The 20,275-nt window shown below is 40.2% G+C and overlaps 1 protein-coding gene across 1 annotated transcript in view; it reads left to right on the top strand.

The window, feature by feature from the left end:
• Positions 1-600: 600 nt before the first annotated feature.
• Positions 601-20,275, top strand: part of ST6GAL2 (ST6 beta-galactoside alpha-2,6-sialyltransferase 2) — a 173,437-nt gene continuing 153,762 nt past the window's right edge. The window contains exon 1 of the mRNA XM_032679843.1: positions 601-654. The gene's annotated coding sequence lies outside the window, so the exon portion shown is untranslated. The remainder of the gene's footprint in view (positions 655-20,275) is intronic.

Here is a 20,275-nt window from a genome sequence, read left to right on the forward strand (position 1 = left end):
CAGGCAGTGATATGTATTTACTAAACTGTTACCTTTCCAGTCAGTGAATCGCTTAGCCCAAATGCTTTCTTTCATAAATACAGTCATTAAAGGTATGAAATTATTGATCTAAACTGCTTTCCTGGGAGATTGTTTCCTATAGAGAGCAGAGTCGGGTCTTTTTTTGGCTGCAAACTAGGCTAGATTTCATAATAAAACTTTCATCATAAAAAGAAAAAAATAAAGACTCTGAACAACAATAACCTCCCTATTATACATCAATGACTAAATGTTTGAGAGAGCTGGCTTTTATTTTTCTTACAGGAGAAGAGAGTAGAAAGGATACAGTGTTTTTCAAGGAACCCCTTTTTGAAGAGATCATGCTAAAAAAACTGCTGAAGGGATCTCTTGCTGCTATAATTTGTAGAAAGGAGGTCTCATAATTATAGTCAGAATTTATTGTGTCTCTCCCTCTCTACCCCCCTTCCTGTCCACCCCTCCCTTCCCCACACCCTCCTACCCTGTGTGTGTATGTAGAAAGCTAGAGGAAGCTGGCAGCACTACCTGAATAGCTACTGAAAGAGTGAGACTTCTCAGTTCCTGCTTCATTACTGGGTAGCAGCTATTCCAATGTGTGCGAGCACCTAACAGCATCCTCCCATCAAAAAGCCCTTGGTAAGTCCCCTTAGCCGGCAGAGCTGCGGATTAACTCAGCCAAAGGCAGGAGGGGGGTGGCAGGGAGCTCTGGGGACACTCAGAGCCTGTGCACAGATAAGATCTACTAGATTTCAAGGATTTTCTGTAATAAATGTGTAAAATCCTCTGTGGGTTGCTGGGATGCGAAGGCAATCACAAGGAATGTTCTGAGTGTTCAAGAGAAATGTTAAGTACATTCAGGAGCACCTGAAACAGAATAGAATTTTTCTGCAGGAGATGAGATTGGTAAATGCTTCTCAGAACTGCAAGAAGAGTGATTTTGTGTTGTTTTGTTCTGTTTACCGCTATAATTTTTCTCCTATTTTCCTTCCCCCCCTGCCTTTATTGTGCTGACTGTGTTAATAGGCTCAGAAAGAAGAAACTGTACCTTCCTGCAGGCTGATGACATTTGAAATGTAGAACTTTTATCAGAAGAGGGATGAGAGCTGAAGGTATAGGGGAGATAACATATGCTTTTTATTTGAATTTACATTGTTGTCCATGTTTCTGGTATTGATTGTATGCACTTACCAAGCTCAGAAAAAGTCTGAAAAGCTGGGATGCACATTTTCTGCTCAAGATGCCAATGCCTGCGCTTGTATCATGTTTTGTTAGTCATATGCCTGACAAGTGGCACTCTCTAGGTAACTCCTTTCAGTATACATGGCAAAAAGCACTCCCAGACAGACACTCTTCTTGTTTACTTTGATCTTTGAGTCAAGTTCATCGACTCAGCAGAAAATTATAGAGGCCACTGGAGAGGTCAGGTCACAACTCTCCTTGTCCCAGCTGAGCAGTGGCATTTGAAACAAGAGGCTAGAATGGTGCTGACATCTGAGGGTCCCAGTACTCTGAACCTGGTTGTGTTTTGATTCAAAACATATGAAGGAGTTACTCCAGGGACAGGTCGGAGGTTATCGACTAGCAATACAGAGCATTAACAGAATAACTGCCTCCTAACTGAACCCACAGCTACTCCCCTGATGAATAAATCCAAGCTAGAAGAGAAGACTGCCCCTGACTATCAGGGCATGGGGCCACTGGCTCATCTGTTACTCTCAGTCCAGTCCACACCTCTGCTGGCTACAGCTGTCTGTCAGATCACATATAGGTGACACAGCTGTATTTATATTATGAGGAGGAAAGCTGCTCCTTATATTTATAAAACATACACTCATGATGTGAAACTGCTGCTCAGTGTCCATAGACATCATTTTCTTTGCTATACTGAGCAAACATGATAGCTCAAAGGATTAGGTTTTAGGTCTGCAACAGTTGCTTTCCAGTTAGTGTGAGTAAATTTACATCTCTTCTACAGGTCAAAAAGAAGAGACTGACATTTTTTTCCCCTTTCAAAAGACTTCAAAGTTTATTAAGGGATAACTTTCAAACAAATATTAGAACAGAGATCAGATTTACAACTAAACACAGAATAGGTATTGCTTCCTGAAACTCAGTCATTTTTTATTATGTTGAGAGGGAAATCATGGTGAGGGGTGCAGATGACTAGGGGATTGATAAGTGAGTTTATATAACATCAAGCAATGGAAATTACAAGTAGGAATTTGCCTTGCGTTCCAGGTTCTCAGTCATCATTACTTCATCAATAAATTAAAATATCAAAATTGCATCATTCCCTGGGATGCTTAGTGCATTAAGTATAATACTGGGTGCAATATAGAGAATAATAATTTCCGGGGGAAGAAAAGCTGTAGCAAAGAACATGTTTAGGGTTTTGTTGCAAGGTTTTTTTGTATTTGTGTCCATCAACTATGTAACTTTGTTGCTAGAATACTCTTGAATACAACTCAGTGCTGTCTTTTCTAAATTTGTTTTGCTTTCGTCATCTGTGTGGATATATGAAAGAGACGAAACGCCTCAAGCAGAAGAATTCCAGTGCAAAGAGGAGCAGGAACAGGTAGCTCTATTCAGCTCTGTGCCACATCAAATTCAGCCTTAACCACACTCATTTTAGTAAGTGGACTCTGCTGTCATCTGTTTGCTATCAGCATGGCAGGATGTTCTCAAAGTATCTTAATATCAGATCTTGATGGTAGAAAAATGCTGGGGGCTGTACACCAGAGGCCAGATTCCATGACCTTTCTGTCTAGTGAAAGTGTGCTCTGTGAGGATGATGCAACCCAGCACAAGAAAAAGAAACTAGGAAAGCCTCTTTGCTGATAGGCAAAATCTGTGTTTGTCTTGGGCAGACTATGCTCTCCCATATCACAAGAGCCTCACCCATATCACAAGAAATCTGCCTCCCCTCCCTTCTCACAGGAAGGTGATGAGGCAGGAACCGCTTGTGACTTCCTATGAAAGGGATTACATACATCTGACAGACAAGACCACTCTACTTGTGATTGTGTGCCCACAGATCCATATAGCAGTAGATACCCTGGTAAGTGGTGGGCAGGAGATGTTGCCTGTTCTTGGGCTGGTCTGACTGTTAGTATGTAGTCAGCACATGTCTCCAGGTAGTGGCTTACTCCATCCCCTCTACCAGCCCCAGGGGAGTTATTCCTGGAGGATGACCAGGCACAATCCTAAGATCCCACTGATAAACACATCTTCAGACCTTGCCAGTGTAATCCAGATAGATCTAAACATACCTTCAAGCCAACCCGGGTTTTCATCAAAAATTCTCTCTGTTACTTCTCTGACTTGAAATGAACTCTCCTCCCTGCCATCAAAGGTTACAATTCATGAAGCAGAAAGTGCCAGTCACTCAAGCACTGGCAGAGTTCTTTTAAATTATATTTCTAGTTTATCATCCTTTTATATGTCAAAGCTTTCTATTTCCCAAATCTATTTTTATATATAGCAAAAAGTGTCAATCCAGACATTTCAATACTCATCACTAAAGCATAAAGTTCTTCTCTGCTGAATAAACAGGCATTTTCAAAGTGTATTCCCCGTACCGTACCAGGACTGGCTTTTGTTTGCATAACTTGACAATAGTTCTGATACAAGAATAGCAAAACCAAACTAAGGAAGCAGAGACTAGTGGAATTCACAGTTTATTGCCCTAAAAGCCCTCACTGTTGTACTCAGACATCTTTCAACTTTCCCCTTCTCCTGTGAAATCCCTGGGGGTATGATTTAGACTGAAGTTCTTTGGAACAGATGTCACATCTCCACTCATTGCACACCTCTATGTCTACCATGCTACATGGAAATATGAAATATTAACCACAGCTACAATATTTAGAGTTTATAAAAAGCTAATGCAATATCCTGATCATAACTGCTCCTTTTTGTGTAACTCCTTATACCTTAGCAGGGTCAAAAGGAAAGAAACCTATTCAAACCACTTGTCAATAACTTTTTGTTTCTGGCCCTGGAGAAAGGACTCAAAATGAAAACATCTGCTACCCCCTTCTGCTGACAGGCAGTGGTAAGGATGAAAAGACCTTGAAAAGCCATAATCTTGCAGTTATCAGGGAATTCTTAAGGAACAATAAGGAGATTTTTCAGCATGGCATGCTCATGTAAGTGATTAGAATGACTTACAAATTGTTTTTGTCATTGCTAGGAAAGAGTGGAAGTGACATTTAGTAGCATATGAATTCCCCAATAATTGGTGCCCTGTAATATAAATTAGATTAGAGGCAGTTTACCAAGTTCCAGTGCAGTAAATTTTCCTTTTACTATTCTATCTACAATGTATATTTTAGAAGACAACTGCAGCATAGGAAAGCCACAAACCTAAATGAAAAAAAAAATTACTTGATTAGGACTTTGTTGTCAAAATTTGTTGCTGGCTAAAAGAAAAATATCTGTATCCAGAAATGATACTGAGTTTGAGTGTTTCCTTTACTGTGCTTTTGTGTTAATTCTGCTAAATAATTAATGAAAGGAGAGGAAAACAGAACAGATAACCAGCTAATAGCAGGCATAATCACAACTAGCCTTCTCATTCATTTGGATCACCCTGGATCCAAGTTCTGCAACTTGAAATTGGTGGTTTTTTCACTGAGAATCTGTGGCAGGATACATTCCTAACATTGCAACAGCTGCTAATAAAGCAGCATCTTTTCATTATGGAAACAAAACTGAAGCACTATAACATATGTTGTGTTGATTCATGTCTCAGAAAATATAATTCCATGGAGATATATTTGATAAATGCAATAAGAAAGCAGCTGATTCTTTGGAAAAATGCATTTGACTGTAGCATTAGCAACTTGTGTATTGTACTTGACAAGAACTCAGATGTGCTATGTTTTAATACATTGCCACAACACCTAGGGATTTTCATTCAAATGCAACACTGTTCCTTTCTCTTCCTGAATGTCTTAAAATATGTTACTTGAAAATGGAAAATATTAGTAAACTTCTTTTTTTGGGAATTTGAGCCTGATGTTCAGTTGCTAGCATTCAGACTGTATGATTGTATGGTTCCTCATCTACAAAAGAGAGATAATATTTCTGGCTCCTCTTCCATATATCATAGAATCATAGAATCACAGAATCAGCTGGGTTGGAAGGGACTTCCGAGATCATCAAGTCCAACACTTGATCCACTACTGCTGCGGTTACTAGACCATGGCACTGACTGCCACATCCAGTCTTGTCTTAAAAACCTCCAGGGACAGAGAATCCACCACTTCCCTGGGCAGCTCATTCCAATGTCTGATTACCCCCTCTGTAAAGAAATTCTTTCTAATATCTCACCTAAACCTCCCCTGGCACAGCTTAAGACCATGCCCTCTTGTTTTGCTGATGGTTGCCTGGGAAAAGAGACCAAACCCCCACCTGGCTACATCCTCCTTTCAGGTAGTTGTAGAGACTGATGAGGTTTCCCCTAAGCCTCCTCTTCTCCAGGCTGAACAGCCCCACCTCCCTCAGCCTCTCCTCATAGGACTTGTGCTCAAGTCCCTTCACCAGCCTTCATCTGTCTTCTCTGCTTATACAGCATACTGAGGGCAGAGGCTGTGCCTTATATGCACAATAGCTACACAGTCAGCACCTACACAGATATTGACTGCAGCCTGTAGGTGCTCCTGAGTAAGAATTTTCCCCACTTACCACTAACTGATACTCTTAATATCAGCCTCAGACAACTGGATGGTGCCAGTGATGCCGGGGTGCATTTTCCTAGAGAGTATTGAGCCTAGAAGCACCTGCAGGCTCCAAACCCCTTCCAGGACTGGTGTTGTAGTCCCAGAGAACTTCAGTTCCACCGTCTGCTGTTGATTGTCTCAACAAATAATAAAATCTCCTCATCCAAGTGTCTGAAGAAAAGACTTAGCATTCCATTTCTGGAATCAGTGTCTGGGAATGGATGTGGCAATGATATCAAGAATACTGAGAAATGCCAATTTCTTTGACAGTTCTATCAGCTGCACAGAACTCTCTACGGTAAGTGTTTGTTTCTGGTAGTTGACTAAATAAGGTCTAGTGGTGAGCTGATAAGTGCCCTAACAAGGTGTATATATGTATATTCTTGCAGAATTTTCTCTCTGACCAGAAACCATTCGCATCACAGACAGCTGGTACCTTCAGCATAAAACAGTCAAAGCAACAGCCCACAATACTGATGCATTTCTTTCCCAAACAAAACTCAGTTCATTTGGCTGAAACAGGCTGTGTTAGACTGCAAATTTATTTTTCTCTTGAGTGGCACAGTATGGTTGGTCACTTTCATAGCACTAAACAAAGTCATTTGATGGCAAAATCACTCAACAACAGAAGAGAGTGAGCTTATTTATCGATTGAATTCCCTACAGATGTTGCCTGATGTTGCTGAAGTTTACAGAATCAGTACCATCAAACTGAAGAACAAGCCTTAGAAATTGGAGTAGGTGCAATGTTATATTCAAAAATGAAAAATTGATTTCTTTATGAGAACGGCATGCAAAGCAGGCAAGCATTTATTCTGCTTTGCTCATTGGAAAGTACTGTTGAAATATGCTTTCCAAAGCACTACAGAGAGTAATACAGACACAATGTACTGCCTTACTTTCACCAAAGATCCTCTTTGAATTTCCTGAGCATATTTTTCTAGCTCAATATCATGCTTCCAGGTGTGTCTGAGGAAAAAATTAAGGACCATCGCATTTCCAGATAATGTATCTTAATAGCTGATCTCATAATGCATGGGTCAGATGAAATCAAAATGCTGTTTACAGCAGTACTCTTTCTTCTCAGCTCTGAAGTTACTAAAGGCATTTAGACTGAATTAATTAAAAAAAAAAAAGAGAGAGAGAACTGGTCTTGTCTGGCTTAAAGAGTAACATGTGGCATGTAATTTGGATTGCTAAGTGATTTAGACAAGTAAGCTGCATTACTCATCTGTCTCATTTAAGATATGTAGATTTTGTAATCTTCCATCTGGATTTTCAGCCAAACTTGGAGTTTCTTTTTGGTGGTTTGAAGAAGGCTGGAGAAGGAGATTTGTCCTGGAATGAACAAAGAAGAACCAGTTGTCCAGTTGTCCAACTGGAAAAAAGTGAGTGGATGACAGAAAGCAACCCTGGGCTACAGCAATATATGGGAACCTTCTACTTATTTTTGGTGACAAAATGATTCTTTTATTTTGTTTTTGGCAGCAAGCAATCCCTCTGTATTTAGTGCAGGATCCATTTAGAACCACAATGGCACACTGGTATACAATACTCCCAAGCTTTATCTTCTGCCCTTGTTTCAGCTGCAATATCATCATATGAACACATCAGAGATCATGGAAAAGATCCATGGAAAATCAGAGCCTTCTACTCTCAGGGGGGAAAAAAGGATTTTTAAGGGAATTTAAGAGAAAAAAACAATACTAACTTCAACTGTCATCCTGCAGTGCCAACACCATTCATTTGAACATGGAGTAGAGGTAATGCCCTGATGCTTGTAAAACTAATAGTTCTACTAGTTCAAATCTCTGTGTTTCCATTGATTAACTAATGCATTGGGACTATCCCCAGACACTCACTACCTATGACTCAATGGAGGCCAATCTGTCCAAGTAACTAAAAAACATTAGATCTGCCTACCTCAGTTTAGGTGAGAAAAAACTTCCTATGAAAAGCCTACAGATAATAAGATTTTAAGAATTTGAAATGAAGTGAAATGAAATGAAAAAAAGAACAAAACCCAAACACAAAAAAACCCCAAAGAACCCTAATGCTCTTCAGAAAGATATTTACGAACTCCAGGAGCAAATACATCAAAGGCACTTGAGCCATTTTCATATGAAATTTATCAGAGAGAAAGACCAAAGTCTGTCTAATTTGTTAGATTTTGGAAAACAACTGCAGAGAAACCTCAGCCAAAATAAATTGTGGGAACAGATGCTACACCTCCAGGGAGATAGAAGAGAAGATAAAAAGAAGTGCACAAAGGCACCATTTCTCTCCCCCTGCCTCAAATGAAAGAAAAGTAAATAGGAGTGGCAGCTTCTTCAGGTCCATTTTTTCCCTTGGCAAATTTCTCCAGCAGCAGAAGCTCAGAAAGGGTCACTGGAGCATTCTGATAGACCTTATTAAAAAAAAAAAAGGAAGCCTGGGAATACCTGCTTCTTGAAGATGCATCTTGGTGTGGGACTTTAGACAGACTGTCATGGATGGTGCCTGGAAAGACACCCTTAAAGGTTCCATGACACGTGAAGTTCTTTAGAGCTCCACAATTCCTTCATAATTCAAAGGATCTAGAGGATAAGCTTGAGCATTAAAACTAAATAAAACTCATGAGGTAATTTTGGCACTATTTGTTCATTTGGCAGACTGGCACACGATGAGATGAGATCAACTCTGTGCAGTTGAACCATCAGCCCGATGTCTTGCCAAGTCCCCAGTACTGTTTTAAACACATCAGGTCTCTGGAGGCTGCTGAAGCCAGAATCTGTGAAGGCTGTGTGTGCATGACACCCACACCAAGAGCCAGGGGCAGTGTCTTGCTGAGAGTCTGGTGGTTTTACAGGGGCAGAGGACTGGCCCAGCTAGGACTGATGCTAACACAAGCTGCCATGGGACAGAAGACCTTGGTTCTGCGGCACGGTGAAGCACCTATCTGAGCCACAGGAGCACTGAAGGCAGCATCAAGCTACACTTAATTGCCTTGATCCTGGTTTTTCCATTTTTCTTATTGTCTTAAAGAGAGTCTGAAGGGCTATGTGTTACCTATGGGTAGTGATGGGGTCCTACTCAATATTCAGGCTCTCTTTTGCAGTAGCAGAAGCTGACAGTTTCATGGGGCCAAGACCACCCAGTAGAGCAAAGCAGGAGGTAACTGTTCTGTCTGACTCCCCCCTCATGCCATGGGGCTTGGCAGTGTGGGTGAAATAAGGTATTGCCTTTCACAGGCTGGGGTTTGCAATAAACATAAGCTGGAAGCTATGGCATCAGCTGACATGACAGACATGCCTCTAGAACTGTAGGAAGCAAGATCTTTGTTACCCGTGAATTTACCAGACCTGCTGAGACACAAGGAAAGTTTGTATCTGAGGGGGTAATTCCTGGGGGTAAAAATTATGAGGATGGACGTGATTTGGCTTGCCATGCCTGCCTGGGACAATCAGGCTGCAACAGAACCCACGCAGTGCTTTGGGCCAGGCAACCAGGGGTAACTTCAAACTAAAGGAAATAGAATTTTTGTAGGAAACACAGAACCCATATGTATGAAAAGGTGGTACAGTGAGGTTAGTGTTATTGTTGTTTAACACAGAAAAAGCTACCAAAGAGAAACTAATTTTCTTGTGGTGTCATTGGTGATATTTTGGTGTGCAGCACCTGGAGTCCAGGCAGAAGTGAATCAAGGACCAGAAGCAAGAAAAGGGACCTTACTCACAGCACGATTTCTCAAGCCAAGTGTTTCAGAAATTTACAGACCCACACATGCAGCAAACACTAACACATCAGAAAAAAATTGAAGCTGTTATGCCGCAGATCTAAAATAAAAAAAAATAAAAGATGTTACCGGTGTGATCCCTGGGGAAATTGCGTTTGACTTGGCCCCAAAATTGTGCTGTGAGATTCTTGATCTGGCAGCATGAGCTGTGATCTTTTATTGAGAAGATTTACGCAGCCCTGAAAGTGAAGAATTGGCAATTAATGGGAACAAGATTGTCAACTGTGCTGCCTTGTTTAGACACTGTAGAAAATTATGTACACACCACGTGAAAAAACATGTATCCTGTTGGTGGCAAGAAGACACTTGGAAGACATCACTCTTAATGTTGTTTTTGTGAAATTTTCAGTTTTGAGGCTGATGTTTTCATTCCTAGAGAGGTACAAGCTTTGAATAAGCACAGAAGAATGAGATGCAGCAAGGTAAAGCGTGAAGCAGCTCTGTGTATAAGAATTTAGATAGCATTTCACTCTCACTTTAATGTATTACAGTTTCTTCACATTTTTTTAGAGTATGGTCCCCCTTTTTAAATAGGATGTAATCTGTTTGAAAACATTAAGTCTCATGATGTCTTGCAGATTTGCGGGAGTATGGCTGGTTTAGCATATTTAAATAGAATAGTTTGATTAGTGTTCGATTTTTTTGTGCCAAAGGACTATTACTGGCAAAGTTTTCAAAAACAGGAATCCAAACACAGACTTCTGAGAGGTATCTATATTGGATCTATATATATAAAACTACTTAAATCTAAATAAAGTTTTCTAGATTTCCAAATTAGGTGCAATACTGAGTTGCTGACAATAACATAGCAGAGGTACATTCGTCTGGGCGGAGACTTTCTGAACAGCACCATTCTGCTTCCAGGGTACACACTAGCCTGCATACCTTTACACAACCCTGTGTTATGCCACACATATGCATTCAAACAAACTCTGCTTGAAAATATGACATCCAAGTTAGCAGATCACGTTTAGTTTAATAGGTGTGTTTGAGGATAATCCCATTTCTTATTGTTCTACTTTTGGCTGGGACGATTTGTTTACTTCATAGTTGCTGGTACAGTGCTGGGTTTTGGATTCAGTATGATGATAGTGCTGATAACACAGTGATGTTTTGGCAGTTGCTAATAGTACTTACCCTAAGTCAAGGATTTCATATCAGTCTCATATTAGCAAGGAGCTGCACAAAAAAGCCAGGAGAGAGTGTAGTATGGACAGCTGACCCAAACTGGCCAAAAGGGTATTCCATATCATAGAACACAATGCCCAGTATCTAACCTGGGGGAATTATTGGGAAGGAACCAATCTCTGCTCAGGGCTGGGGTGAGTATCGGTCAGCAGGTGGTGAGCAACTCCATTGTCCATCACTTGTTTTTCTTGGGTCCTTTTACTTTCTCTCCCTCTCCTTGTAATTAAAATTATTATTATTAATAATATTATTAGTATGTTTATAATTACAATTATATTTTGTTTCAGTTATTAAGTTGTTCTTATCTCAACCCACAAGGTTTACCTTTCCTTTCCAATTCTTCTCCCTTCTGTGGGTGGGGAGAAGGTTGTGTGAGTGAGCAGCAGTGTGGTGCTTTTTTACCAGTTGGGGTTAAACCACAACACTTGTTGTCACTACGGTGGAAATTTAGGACACGCAAGTGTTTTGTTCATCAAGGTTTGGCTCGTATGACTATTTTTGACAAGTTGTGGTACTGTTAATGCCCATGAAAGTGCTTACACTATGAATAGCAGCTAGTAGGAATAATATGGATAATGGTTAACTGCAGAAATAACACTCTATACAGCCCAGCCTTGTCTGGGCTATTTTTGTCCTGCTGTTTATTGTCATTATTGGGTCCAAAAATTGACTTCCTTTGTTCTCTTTCCAAAGAATAGAGTAAATCAAGTCTGACATTTGAAGCAGTGTGTTTACAACAGCACAGAGTATGTGGCTCTGGAGCATGGCTGCAATGAAAAACAGAGAGTAGAAAAAGCCCTTGTTTACGCTTGTCACCCAGGGGAACTGGAGAGGGGCATGGCTTTTTCACGGTCCTATTTTACCTCCTTTTTTATAAAACCATTTTGAAATGGAATATTAATACCTGTTGCTCTGTTTTCAGACCTAAGCCTGAGGAATTTCACATGGAGGTATTAGTAACTGAGTAATGCATCCATATTGGATGGGTTTTGTCCCTGTGTCCCATCTCTGCAGGAAGGGAGGAGGCACACGTTGTCACTGATTCATTATTTGTTCCGTGTCTCCCAGTGGTATAGGGGTAAATTCTAAATGCCAGGTGGCACGGTTTGCAAGAGTATATAATTTATGAGGCAAGTGTGAGAAACTGGAGAGATAGCTACAGTCAATATGAACATGAAAAAATCATCCAGCTTGCAGTCTCTGCCACACAGTGTGGCTGCCCATGCTTAGTTATCACACTGCATAATTTTTACTTTCCTGAACTCTAATTCTCAAGGTTTCATTGGGGTTTTTTTGTGCTTTGGGGTTTTTTTAAGGAATACATATTTTTTTAGGCTGGAAGGCTTCTCAAGGGAAAGACAGACAGTCTGGAGAAAAAAAAAATCTTGTATCTTGCCAAAACCAGATCAACACTGTTAATATTGTGGAGGGCAGAGGGGATGTGAAATCAGAGGTAGGATTCTCACACTAGGCAGATCCTTACTGGAAATAAAAACAGTCTGAAAAGACAGACAAGTCAGGCAGCCGTTCAAAAACAGGAGGGCAGAGGAAAAGAAAGTAGAAATATAGGACTCATGGACACACAGAACTACTGCTACTGGTTTTTAACTTTTCTAACCAAGCTATCTGCATTACTGGCAACATCACCAGAACAACAGCCAGGTGACTACAAATTTGCATAGATCTACATATGTTTAATGATATCTGAACCACTGTGCATAAGCATATTAGATCATATACAAATGGAAATACATAAATACTTCAGGATTAAAATTAATTTCTTATCCATTTGTATCCTCCTTCCTTCTACACTTGAATTCTGCTTTGTCCCTTCAATCAGGAGATTTTCACTCTAGTGCCACATCACCCTGAAAAAGTACCACTCAATGAACAATCTTACAGCCACATCTCCTCCCCTAGGTTAACTATACTCCCCGAAGTTCACTGTACAATCTCTGTCAGAAAATCAGGAATTCCAGCCCAATCCTACAGTAAACCAGTCTTGAGCTCTGTACAGCTTGGCCAGATGTGAACATAGATAACATTAGTTTCTTAGACCTATATGTTTCCAATAGCTTTCTTAAATAGGAAGCATCTGGTTTAAACAGCACTGGTGCCAGTATCGCTAGGAGGGGTTTGGCAGGAACAGTAGTCTCTGTTCTTGGAGGTGTCATGGTTGCAGACCAGGATTTATGTTGTCGTGTAAAGAGCTCTGGCCTGAAACATGGTTTGTTCATGCAATTCCCTGTTACATACCTTATTTATGCAGAATTTTTTTCCAAAGGTGAGGAACTGAGCAAAAGATGAAGCAGATTTCAGCTCAGCATCTCCAGTGTGTGTGCATAACTGAGCAGTGATACCTTAATCTATGCAGCTGCATGCCCTCAGAGGTAACTTGACTTCAAATGATCCCCTTCCCAAATGAATATGGGCTGGTTGGGAGTAAAAGCTGTTGAAGGGGCCACAGGTCCAGTGCTTAAGGTAAACCTCACTTGCCACCATCAGAGTTGAAGCACTCTCACAGACAATGAAGATTTGATTTCATCTCCATCACCTCTTATGGAATAATTTAAAAATTCATTTAGTTTGATTTCATACATTTTTTACGTGTATCTGAATTTCACCCTTAAGTGTGAATAATGCTCAGGGGTCTTTCCCATTAAAACTATATATCTGTCTCTAGAAAATAATATACACACTCAGAAGGGAGTCTGAAGTTAGATTTGTTAGACTATCATTCCTGTTGGAACTATTTCTGGCAGGCTTAGGTTTCCAGATTGTAGTCCATACATTATTCTGCCATACTGTACAGGAGTAACAGGAAGGGTGGTAGCACATGTAATTATTTATCAGGATGAATGTAATCAAGTCTTGAAGTAGAAGGTGAAAGAAAGGGAAAAAAACCATCCAACAGAACAATTCAGACTAGGATTGCTATTTGCTAAAAAGATATGAGAAATTACAAAAAGCATGAAAGAAAAACTTATCTTCTCCCAGTCCAAGTAATAGCTATAGCTGATCTGCTGCCAGAAAATATTTCCCAAACTAGTTTTATTTAAAGAGTCACTGAAATGGCAAATTGTCTAGTAATCAAGTAATTTCATTAATTAGTTTACCTTGATTAGCATGGTACTTTTTCAAAAAGTGCTAATCAATTTTAACTTCTAGTAAACTGGAAATGTCACATAAAGTGTTGTCACAGTCTAGAACAGCTAATCAATTTTGAAAACCTAAATCAGTGTGCATTTTTATAGTGTTCTTTTTCAGTCATTGGCTGTAATGTCTTTCTTGACCTTGAACTGTGAGAGAAGAATTTTCATGAAAAATAGGGGACAAGATGCCACATTTTAGCATGGTAGTTTTTAGTTAAAATACTGAATATGTAAGAGTTATGAAGAGCAAAAATGCTTTTTGCAAGTGAGGTGATCATGAGGTAACCTTTTTTTTCTGTTCAAAGAGCATTCTTACAGGTAAGGATCCCTTACTCTTTAAGCATGCAGTGCAAACTGCAGGGCATGTTACAGTAACAGGTTTTCTGAAAAGCTGCAGCCAAAAAAATATGGTATGATATCAAAATGGTATAATCCTCATGATTTTTAAGCATAGGAGTATCCAAAAAATATCATGGTATAGTTGATAGTACAACCACACAAGAGTTTTCTATGTTATTATACATCTCTTTCATTATTCACGTAGTCACAAATAAACCAATCACAGGTCTTCAGGCAGTATGACTGTGCCTGTAAATCATTAATTTTCTGTAAAGAAGAAAAGTCCCAATCCTACATTAGTCAATATATTCTATTGCACTATGCCTACACATACTTTTTTTCACTGAGTGTTTCTGAAAAAGATCCATAAAACTAGCAAGCAGAAGGCAGGCCATCACACATTGTGACATATGACACATTGTCACACATCTGACAAAAAACTCTGTCTAAATCTGGACATAATTCTTTAGACTAGAAAGAAAATGGAACAAGATGGGCCAAATTTTGGGGGAAAAAAATGTCAAACAGCCTTGTGTAATGTGCAACAGCAGCAGAGCAGTGCTGGCATCCCCCAGAAGATGCTGGTGCATCTACGTGACAATGTCTTCTGACTCATGAAGCAGTAAGTTAAGTAGGGTAGCCAGAGGCCGGACAGTTGTGCCCCTATGGTCTCCAAATAGGACTCAGTAAGGAATAGGGTATGTTAAAATTGTTTGTAGTTATACAGATGCCTACACCGGGATATAAGTTTCCCTGTTCTTCCTAGAATGCCCATGGAAAAGTTCAGAATATCCTTTTTAGGCTATATTGCTTTTCAGAGGAGAAATACTCATTTGCCTGCACGTAGAGCCTAGGAAGTCACGTCAGGAAGGAGCTCGTAGTTAAGTGGTGTACAGACTTCTCCCCTGAGAGGTCCAGTGATGTCTGAGCACCATTTGGATACTTGCTTGGATCTGTCTTGGTTTGTGTCCCTGTGTGTCAGTGCTGCACATTTGGGCCCTGTGTACTGGGGAGCATTCCCAAGATATTCCCATTGCTCCCAGTTGTGGTCTCCCAGTAGGGCATTTTCAACTCCATTTCCTCAGACATGTTGTCTTCTTTCTTGAACAACATCTGTATGCTCTACCTCGACTGGTTCATCTGTAACCTACCTGAGATGTGTTAATCCGGGGCCTATGAGCTGCCTTTCTCTTGCTTTCTCTTGGTTCTGCAGTTCCTATATGCACAGGGTGATTTTCTCAATATCCTTACTCAATAAAGCATTTCTTATTAATTTGTTTGGCTGGCCACAGTGAGCCCGAGCTGTCTGCCACTGTGCCACTTCTATTTACCGGAGACTTATACAGCCTAAAACTGTAAACTGTAAAGCTTTCTTCTGATGCTATTTTTGTGCTCTTTTCCTTCCAGTCATGTGCTATTTTCCTTCCACAATCCTGACCTTCAGGTTGAGCTACACTGTAGCTTGGGCAGCAGAAGACATAAGAACTTGTGTATGCTTCACATTCATCAACAAACAAAAGAAACTGTGTGTCCTTCATTTATTAAAAGTAATGTGATTTTCAACTTCCCAAACATTGATAAAGGCTGAGAAAATATAGTTTAGAAGACAAGATGTTTTTGTCCCAGAATAGTTACCGTGAGGAGGACTCAGTTGTTTGTCAGTGTATAGAACATGTGTAAAACCTGGTAATCTGAAATACTAGAATGTTGTTAATAAATATTTGATGCTCACAAAGTGAAAGCAAACATGCTAATAAGATTTTCAGTAAAGCATGATCTACTCCTATGGTGTCAGACAAATGGCAGGGATCACTGATGCTTCAAGATCTGAAAGATCAGTACTGAAGGGAACCACATAGTTGCAGTGGTGACCCTAGTGGCTCAAAGTGCTAGGGAAAACCCTGGATGATGTTCCATTGGGGGAGAAAAATTAGGTGGAATCAGTCCGGTCTTTGATGTGAGCCCATGTATTTAGCTCACAAAGTCCTGTTTCCTTCAGAAAAGCAGAGGAAGAACAACACAGAAATGTGACCAAATTCCCAAGATTTTTTTATTTAGCCATTCAGTCCAAAACACCTCCCCATCATACCTGTCCCTTAGGTCATCTCTCCCAGTGCTTGCCCAGGCTATGTTTGACACATTCTTCCAACTTCTCATTACCTCCTGTCATTAACATGTAAACCTGTAACTGGCCAAAATCATCTCATCCATCATGTGCCTTGCATGTCCTTTCATTTTGGATAGTAGTTGAATGCCAACATATAGGATGAAGGTCTGTCTTCATAAAGGACAGTTGTGTGTTTTATGCTTAGCTGAAGTGAAAGGCATCAGCTTCCTTGTCCCATTCGGTTTTGATGAGTGGGATTCCTCTTGTATCTCAGCTCAGAAGAACACTTTCAGGGTGTAATTCATCCAATTATTCAGATGTCTAAACTGGGATGACATGACTTAGAATTTTGACAGCAAGAACCTTGGGTGACCTGCTCAGACAGGAACAGCTGTGCTCTAAGTGTCTGAACTTCACCAGAATAACTCATTCAGTGGCAGTCTGACGAGACTGCCTCAGACTGAGGTAAAACACAGAGGTAACACAGGGTAACTCAGGATATAGCTATGCTAAGGAAATGTTGAACTTTGAAGATATACCATCACTATTATGCCAGGCAATTGGAGGCTTGAAGAGACACTTATGCCCTGAAAGCTGATAAGATATGGGTTCTGTCAGGAAATGGATGTTTGAAGAAATATGTGCCTGGGACAAGCATTGACTCTTGAAGTGCTCTTCTCTGCTCGTGGGCTGAGATTATGAGACTAAGTGCATTCACTTCTCTCAACAGCATGATGAAAATTACATCCAATGATACATCTGGAACCAAGTTAATCATCAATAGACTGTTAGCAGCAAAAACATAAGCATTGTGTGTATTTGAAAGATGGAATAGAGGAAAAAGCACAGGAAGTGAGAAATTAAACTGAACTGAGTTGAGGGAGGTAGAAAAAGGAGAGGAATTACATAAGACTGGATGGAAGCAGAGAGACAAGAATTCAAGGGAATGGGCAATACAAAAGCAAGAGGGCACAATCAATATAAAAATGGTCATACCAGATATGTGCCAATGCCCTGGATGCCTAGCATCTTGTTTCTCCTAGAAACCAGGATTAGGTATTTCAGAGAATGGTGCATAAAATCCACCTACTGAAAACCTAGGATGTAATCAGCCTATCTAGGAGGTTTTCTCTTAACTTGTTGAACAGAAATTATTTGAAACATGAAGGATGGGTGAAAACAGGTGAAAATAAAAATATAAGGTGAAGATAATGGAAGGAATGAGGAAAAGTACAAACTGGGATACAAAAGGAGCCCAGAGGATCATTATTTATTTTCCCTCGATGCTGTGCTGAAGAGATGATCCAACTCGAAGTCTTCATGTTGGGCTCCTCTACAACATACAGGAGGGTACACTACAATTGATCTGAATGTTTTATGTAGTTTTATGTGGTACTTTCTAATGTTGTAGGATTTCTAAGTTACACAAGTTCTTCCTTGTAATTCAACTTATATAAACAAATTTAGCTTTTTTTGAATCTTAATGATTCTATGATTCACTCCTTAATGCTCACAAAAGTTCTTGTCTCTCTGCTTCTTATTAAAAGTAATCTGAAATACATTGGCTTGGCTATACTTAAGTTGCTCATTGTCCTTCAGAGCTCTTATTTCAAATCTATATACTTGTACAATTTGTATTAAATACTTATTCTGGTGTGTGCTGTCAGGGCAGGAAACTTTCTCAAACAATACGCACTATGTATAGACAGCAATTCCACCACAAGAAGCAGTTGCCCTGAGGCAGCTCCAGGAGTCTTAGCTCAGGCAATCCCAGCTTTCCCTAATGCTTTGTCATGGAGGGGGAGCCTGTTCAGGAGTACACTTCTCCAGAGAGCAAAGCAGATGCTGCACTTCATGCTTACTTAGCCAGCACTGCTAATGGTACCCTAAATAAGGTACATGGAGCTCAGACACATCACAGGAACAGCATTATTCAAGCATTTTACCTTAGCAATTCAAGACAATGCAAAACCCAACAGTGCCTGAGGAGTAATCTCTTCCAGATGAGTTCCTCTCATAATGGCCCTAGCACCAGGATATAAGGAGAAGTGACAAGCAGACCAGGCCTTATGCACCTCTGCATGTCAGATATTTCTTGAGGAGGAGAGGCACTGGGGAAGAGAAGCTGCTGCCTAACAGTATTCAGCTTGTGCAGAGAGAAAAGAGTATATTTGAACGGTTTAGTACAAATACATCATCCTTGCAGGATGTTGAAACCAATCAGATATTCTGTGATCAGAATATCAGAGCTGACTGACGTGCCAATAGTGTCAGCCTGTTGTCAGGGATAATTTTTTTTTGTTTATGGTTGTCACTTCAGCTGGAGATTAGATATGAGACCTACTGAATTTGCAGCATTGTTATCTTGCTGTGGACATAAGCTTTGAAATGTGCCTTGGACAGAAAATACTATTATACAGGAAGAAATGGTTCCTATACACGTACTATATGGCCCAGATCGCTTCAGTTTCTTCACCGCAATTTACTTACCCCGTAGTACAAACTTTACTTTCAGGGCAGTAACTGGAATACCATCATATCAAGGAATTTTATTCAAGAAAGCATGCAATTTTCTCATCTCAGAGAAACAAAGCCCTTTAGAGACAAGGTGAAAAAGAGAGTAGCAGGCAAAAATTCCCATGTTGCCGTAGTAGACTGACAATGTAAAGACATTGCTGATTTAAATGGCGTGTGTCTTTTCATATTGTGTTAGTGTTTCAATTTCTGCCCCTCCTTGAGTTTAGCTTCTGGGATTTTGCAATTTATAGTCCAGTGGTCTGCTTTTCTGTTTCTATTCTCATGTTGCTTACTTTGCCCAAACCTGTAAAACTAGATGTCCGTCTTGTCTTGACAAATCTGCTCAGGGTCAGCAGGGTAAAAAGTCTGACAGAGGAATCATAAAGAAAAAAGAATGCACAAAGACAGAACATAGTTTCTCCTCAAGCACAGCTAAGTCAGGACTAGACTCAGTCTTTAAGGCATAGCTACCACTGTTTGTGCTTTGGGAGGGAAAGTGAAGTAATACTGGAGGAATTTGAATATCCTCCACAGAAGACTCACTTGTTTGCCATGCACCTGATAGACCCCCTCATCGCACACATGTCTGAAAGTAAAAAATTTTCTCTGAGATTCAGATTGGAAATACTTGTCAAATGAACTAACGGAATTAATGTTTTCTAAAATTAGTTGATTTGTTTTTTCTGTGACAAACAAAGATTTATGTGACCCAAATTAATAGCAACATGTTTTACATTTTCTGGTCTGACTGCTATGTATGTCTCATTAATTGATATGTTTATTCATAGGACATGAAAAATAAAAGTGTAAGAGTAGCGTTTTTCAGAGGACAAAAGAAAGAGGACAGTGTTTCTAGGAAATAAGGTTGTGCTTTGTACAAAGAAGTGGAAGAGCTGGAGGATAGAATGAGGGATGCTGTGTACCAACTCTCTTCCTCCTGAAGTGAGTTGTGAACATTTGAACTGGAGAAGAAAGGTGCTTTTGCGGAATAGGTGGTAAACCAGGACACAAAACCCCTCCACACTCAAGCCTTGTCAGGTTTCCTGTGCAATACTGAGTATGTCACTTTGGGACTCATCTCAGTTGCCTCTATCCTCATAAAGTTAGTCATCTCCCTGAAACTACTTAAAAGGAGAGATATAGGCATGTCCAATAAGCAATTATTTCCACGGAACTGAGAAAACTCCAAAAGTCAGGATGATCTGCCCAGCAGACAATTTGGCAGCTGCACCTGGTGTCCAGCTAGCCCTCACTGTGCTCTGTCTCCTCTGAGCAGGTAGCTGGCCAGCTCTCCATCCTGCCTGAGACAGGACTATCTGCTCAGGCTGGCAGCTCCTCTGTTTCTTGCAGCCTGCTCACATAATGTTGGTTGTAACAGTGCCCTGGATGTCCTGTGAGACCGCTAAGCAATTCTGCAGTAATAAGTGACTAATAGCAGCAGAGACTTGCTTTGGGC

Source organism: Chiroxiphia lanceolata, chromosome 2, assembly GCF_009829145.1.
Source record: "Chiroxiphia lanceolata isolate bChiLan1 chromosome 2, bChiLan1.pri, whole genome shotgun sequence".
Classification (NCBI taxonomy): Eukaryota; Metazoa; Chordata; class Aves; order Passeriformes; family Pipridae; genus Chiroxiphia; species Chiroxiphia lanceolata.